We start from the raw sequence: 6,488 nt of genomic DNA on the forward strand, positions 1-6,488 counted from the left end.
CATTGTTTATTATCAATAATAACTTTGATTAGCTAATTATCTTCTTAAAGTAAGTTGTTGTTATAACCGGGCTGGTCTACCGCCGGAGGGGGCCCACCAGCCAGGCCGGCCAGGCTTAGTTAGGGGCTTAGCCCAATTAGCAGGTTAGGGTTTAGCATATTTCTCTTATATATATGAGTTGTAAGCGACAAGAACAATTAAGCAATAAACATATTTTGTTGCCGACTCCCTCAGGAGTCGGAGTCCCAAACCCTAGCCGTCGCCCAGCCTTGCGCCGCCGCCTCTTCCCAAGCCGCGCGACGGCGCCCTGCCGCCCGCGCCCTCGCCTCCGCACGCACACCGCCCCTTCCTTCCCCTACAATCTCCGCCCTAGGCCTGGTAGATACGCTGATTCTACCAATTTGGTATCAGCTTCCTCGGTTACGATCATGTCTTCGGGCCAACACGCCGCCACCATCGCCGCCACCTCTGAGATGCCGCTGGCCTCCACCGCCGCCGCGCACTTGCCGCCGCGTTTGCCGCCGCCCTCCACGGGAGACGCGACGTCCATGGCGGAGGCCGCCGACGCCGCTCCCCTCCTCTCGCAGCAGGAGCTCTCGACGGCCATCCGCGACCTCGCCACCGCGGTACAGGGCATCCGCATGTACTTGATCGGCACGCAGGGGATGACCTCGCCATCCCTGCCGCCGCCCCTCACCGCCTACCCGGCCGCGCCGGCGGCTCCATCCGCCCAGGGCGTGCCTGTGCCGCCCTCGGCCTCACCGCCTCCGCCGCCGTGGGCGCCGTGGCAGCCGGGTCCCAGCACCGGTCCCGCCTCGCTGCCCCAGGGCGTCCCCATCCAGCGGGTGCAGTTTCCGCCGTCGCCCTCCCGGCTCCCGACGTGGGTGACTGCGACGGATTCCCCGCCCGTCTACTCGGCCGCACCGGCGCCTCCTCCCGTCTACACGGCCGCCGGGGACCCTCCGCGACCGTCCTTCCCGGAACCGACGTACTCGCGCTTCGCGGAGCCCTCCGCTGGTCGCGCGGAGTACCCCATCCAGGGCGCCGCCGGCCTCGCTCCCCCACGCTACGCCAAGCTGGAATTTGCCACGTATGACGGCGTCGAGGACCCCCTCAACTGGCTCAACCAGTGCGAGCAGTTCTTCCGAGGACAGCGCACTCTTGCTTTGGACCGGACGTGGCTCGCCTCGTACCACCTCCGCGGCGCCGCCCAGACGTGGTACTACTCCCTGGAGCAGGACGAGGGTGGCATGCCCCCATGGGACCGTTTTCGCGAGCTCTGCCTTCTCCGCTTCGTGCCCCCGATCCGCGGCAGCCGCTTGGTGGAACTCGGGCGTTTGGCCTTCACCACCACGGTGCAGGACTTCGCCGACCGCTTCCAGGCCCTCGCTTGCCATGCGCCCGGGGTGACGGGACAACAGCGCGCCGAGCTCTTCATTGGCGGACTTCCTGACCACATCCGCGTGGACGTGGAGCTCCAGGCCCCGCAGGACCTCCAGACGGCGATGCACTACGCGCGCGCTTATGAGCGTCGTGCCCAGGCGGTTCTCGCGGCGCCCGTGCCGCTCGGCCTCCTCCTACGGCCGCGGCTGCCACCCGCCCCGCGCCACCTGGACCGACCGGCCCCGCCCCCGCCCCCGCGGCTACTCGCACGTTTCGCCGCCTCACCCTGGCAGAGCAGCTCGAACGCCGCCGCCTTGGGCTCTGCTTCAACTGCGACGACCCCTACACGCCCGGCCACGTGTGCCCGCGTCTCTTCTACCTGGGGACAGTCGACGTGGAGGAGGGCGACCCGACGACCGGGACGGTTTCCACCACGTGCGAGCCGGCTGAGCCGACCGACGAAGCCGCCACGGCCTTCATCGTCTCTCTACACGCACTCGCCGGCATCCGTCACGAGCGGACGATGCTGCTACCGGTCATGATCCATGGCGAGACCCTGGAGGCGCTGCTCGACACGGGCTCCACGCACAACTTTCTCCCCGTCGCCACTATGCGCCGCCTTGCGCTACAGCCGACAGGCGGGGATCACCTCCGCGTGACCGTGGCCAACGGTGACCGTCTTCACTGCCATGGGGTGGTCCAGCACGTACCCCTCACCATTGGCGACGAGCACTTCGTCATCACGTGCGCCGGCATCGACTTGGGCTGCTTTGACTTCATCCTTGGCGTCGACTTTCTGCGGACGCTCGGTCCCATCCTTTGGGACTTTGGCACCCTGACGATGACCTTCTGGCGCCAGGGTCGTCACATCCGCTGGGAGGGTCTCGGGGGCGCCGCCCCTGCACCGCAGCTTCAGCTCGTCTCCGGGGCCGACGACGCCGAGCACCCCCTCCTGACGCACCTCCTGCAGCAGCACGACGACATCTTCGAGGAGCCGCAGGCCCTGCCGCCCCCACGCTCGTGTGACCACCGTACCCACCTGCTCCCAGGGTCGGCGCCAGTGGCGGTGCGCCCATACCGCTATCCACAGCTGCAGAAGGACGAGATGGAGCACCAGTGCGCGCTCGTGCTGGCTGCGGGCATCATCAGGATCTCCACATCCCCGTTCTCCGCGCCGGTGCTCTTGGTGCGCAAGTCGGATGGCACGTGGCGCTTCTGCATCGACTACCGCGCCCTCAATGCCCTCACGCTCAAGGACAAGTTCCCGATCCCGGTGGTTGACGAGCTGTTTGACGAGCTCCACGGGCGCGGTTCTTCACCAAGCTCGACCTCCGATCAGGATATCATCAGGTGCGCATGCACCCGGAGGACATCGCCAAGACGGCGTTCCGGACGCATCATAGCCACTTCGAGTTCGTGGTGATGCCCTTCGGCCTCACCAACGCGCCCGCGACTTTCCAGGCCCTGATGAACGACGTACTCCGCTCATACTTACGCAGTTTTGTGCTGGTTTTTTCGATGATATTTTGATCTACAGTGCATCATGGGCGGAGCACCTGCAGCATATCGCCATCGTCTTCAACGAGCTTCGAGCGCACCGACTTCACCTTAAGCGCTCGAAGTGCTCGTTTGCGACGACCTTTGTGGCCTACCTCGGTCACGTCATCTCCGCCGACGGGGTGGCGATGGATGCGGACAAGGTGGCGGCCGTCGCCAATTGGCCGATGCCGCACTCCCCACGCGCCCTACGCGGGTTCCTGGGCCTTGCCGGATACTACCGGAAGTTCATCCGGGAGTTTGGCCTCATCGCCTCGCCACTCACGCGCTTGCTGCGGCGCGATGCCTTCGCTTGGGACGACGAGGCTACCGCTGCCTTTGAGGCCCTCAAGGGGGCCCTCACGACGGGTCCCGTCCTCCAGATGTCGGACTTTGACAGGTCGTTCATCGTCGACTGCGACGCCTCCGGGGCGGGGTTCGGCGCCGTCCTTCACCAGGGCGACAGGCCGCTCGCCTACTTCAGCTGACCGTTTGCTGCACGCCACCTCAAGCTTGCGGCGTACGAGCAGGAACTCATTGGCTTGGTACAGGCCGTCCGCCACTGGCGACCCTACCTATGGGGGCCCTCGTTCCGCGTACGTACGGACCACTACAGTCTTAAGTTCCTCTTGGACCAGCGGCTGTCGACGGTGCCACAGCACCAGTGGATCAGCAAGCTGTTCGGCTTCGACTTCACGGTGGAGTACCGTCCTGGGCGCCTCAACACGGTGGCCGACGCCTTGTCCCGCCGCGACGCTGATCCAGACACTGCCGAGGGCGCCTCGGAAGGGCGCCTGCTATGCATCCGCTCGGGGCCCTCCTTCGCCCTCTTCGACCGCGTCCGCCAGGCGACCGCGACCGTGCCGGACGCCCAGCTTCTGCGCCAGCAGCTCGACGCGGGCGAGCTGGACGACCCCTGGCGCTTCGTCGACGGTCTTATCCTTCATGGGCGCCGCGTGTTCGTGCCCGACCACGATGACCTTCGCCACCAGGTGCTGCTCTTGGCGCATTCCGCGGGTCATGAGGGTGTCCAAAAGACACTCCACCGCCTCCGCGCTGACTTCTACGTCCCTGGTGATCGGGCCATGGTCCAGGATTGGGTTCGTTCGTGTGAGACGTGCCAGCGCAACAAGACGGAGACTTTGCGTCCAGCCGGCGTTTTGCAGCCGCTTGACGTACCATCGCAGGTGTGGGCTGACATCTCCATGGACTTCATCGAGGGCCTTCCTAAGGTGGGAGGCAAGTCTGTCATCCTCACGGTGGTTGACCGCTTCTCCAAGTACGCCCACTTCATCGCGCTTGGCCATCCCTACACGGCCTCGTCGGTGGCCCGCGCCTTCTTCGCCGGAATCGTCCGCCTACACGGGTTTTCCTCATCCATCGTGTGTGACCGGGATCCGGTGTTCACGGGGCATGTGTGGCGGGATCTCTTCCGCATGGCGGGGGTCCAACTCCGATTCAGCACGGCGTTCCACCCCCAGACGGACGGCCAGTCCGAGGTGGTCAATAAGGTGATCGCCATGTATTTGCGCTGTGTTACAGGTGATCGCCCTCGCGCTTGGGTGGATTGGCTTGCATGGGCGGAGTACTGCTACAACACCTCCTACCACTCCGCCCTGTGCGCCACGCCATTCGAGGTGGTCTACGGCAGGCCACCTCCGCCTATTCTGCCGGTGGACCCGGCGACGGCGCGAACGGAGGCAGCTGGCGAGCTCATCCGCACCCGCGACGAGATGCTAGCCGAGGTGCGGCAGCGTCTTGTCCAGGCTCAGCAGGTTGCCAAGCACTACTATGACGGTCGTCACCGCGAGGTGGAGTACGCGGTGGGTGACTGGGTGTGGTTACGTCTGTTACACCGCTCTCACCAGTCCCTTGACCCACGAGCAAAGCGCAAGCTTGGTCCGCGCTATGCGGGGCCCTTCGTCATCTTGGAGCGGATTGGGACCTTGGCGTACCGCCTTCAGTTGCCTGATGGGGCACGCATTCACGACGTCTTCCATGTGGGGCTGCTGAAGCCCTACCGCGGCGAGCCGCCGGTCGCCACTCCACCACTTCCGCCGACGGCAGAGGGTCGTCTGCTTCCCAGCCCGGCCAAGGTGCTGCGCGCCCAGCGACGTCGTGATATTTGGCACTTGTTGGTGCAGTGGGAGGGCCTTCCAGCTGAGGAGGCGACTTGGGAACCACGTGAGGCGTTCCAGCAGCATTATCTAGACTACCAGCTCGAGGACGAGCTGTTTGCGCAGGCGGGGAGAGATATTATGACCGGGCTGGTGTACCGCCGGAGGGGGCCCACCGGCCAGGCTTAGTTAGGGGCTTAGCCCAATTAGCAGATTAGTGTTTAGCAGATTTCTCTTATATATATGAGTTGTAAGTGACAAGAACAATTAAGCAATAAACATATTTTGTTGCCGACTCCCTCAGGAGTCGGAGTCCCAAACCCTAGCCGCCGCCCAGCCTTGCGCCGCCGCCTCTTCCCAAGCCGCGCGACGGCGCCCTGCCGCCGGCGCCCTCGCCTCCGCACGCACACCGCCCCTTCCTTCCCCTACAATCTCCGCCCTAGGCCTGGTAGATACGCTGATTCTACCAGTTGTGCTGGCTAATGTGTATTTTATCTGTTTGACTTTGTTCTGTGAAGCACATATTTGACTTGACCTTAACTAAAAATGTTAAAAGTAACCTAGCAATATATTGGGGTTCTAAATATTCTCTTTGTTTCCTGTATATCATCATAAACTGAAATTGATGTTTTAAACTTGGTATGGGTGATATGGAGGTAGGATTAAATTCACACTTTGTCTTTCATATTAATCCATATCATTTGAATTCCATAATTATTTGAACTGTTAGGACGATGATGCCGGTACTGAAGCAGCAAAGCCATGCCAAGGCCGCGAATATGATCCACGAAAAGCACACAAAGAACAACTGCAACTGGGATCTCTTCGGAAGATAAGAATCAGTGGCTTTGTCGGAACGGATCCTGAGATGGATCTCACCGATCTCCTATTCGGTGTTGGAGCCATACTGCCGGCACTCGAGAGGATATCAATATCATCGTTTGCGCAGCTGAGTGGCCGTGTAGGTAGGATTGCCCTGAAGATGAAGACTCAGTTCTCTGTCAAGTGCGGGCGCTGGGAAATCTCCCGGTGGAAAGAAATCATATGGACCAAGAACAATAATGAACATTAAACGGCTCAATGATCTTACACTGAGGCAACAGATAAGTCTTCAACGATCTAGTGATGTAGTTTGAGGTATATGCTACAATCAACATGTGTAGCACCTCTTACTATTTTGGGCGCTTCTTTTCAGTTTTCCTTACTTCAGATTGTACCTATGTACGTATTGCATCATAATTTAAGTTTATTTGTCTCCTTTGCGATTAAATTGGTGCAGAAGGCATGTTATATGTGACTTATAAGGTCTCTTTTACAACGTGTCGTATTAATTTGCCGCTGAAGAAATTAGGTGGCAACTGTCTCGTGATATCTTGTGAAATTCATGTGTAGCAAGCATTTTTTTTTATGTAAAGGGACTCCTCCCCGATTTCCATTATGTTGTGTTTGGAT

General features: G+C 61.0%; 1 pseudogene; it reads left to right on the forward strand.

Moving 5' to 3' along the window:
- Nucleotides 1-428: 428 nt before the first annotated feature.
- LOC124648461 lies at nucleotides 429-5,225 on the forward strand (annotated as a pseudogene).
- The last annotated feature ends 1,263 nt before the right edge of the window (nucleotides 5,226-6,488 follow it).

This window comes from Lolium rigidum, chromosome 4 (assembly GCF_022539505.1).
Source record: "Lolium rigidum isolate FL_2022 chromosome 4, APGP_CSIRO_Lrig_0.1, whole genome shotgun sequence".
NCBI lineage: Eukaryota > Viridiplantae > Streptophyta > Magnoliopsida > Poales > Poaceae > Lolium > Lolium rigidum.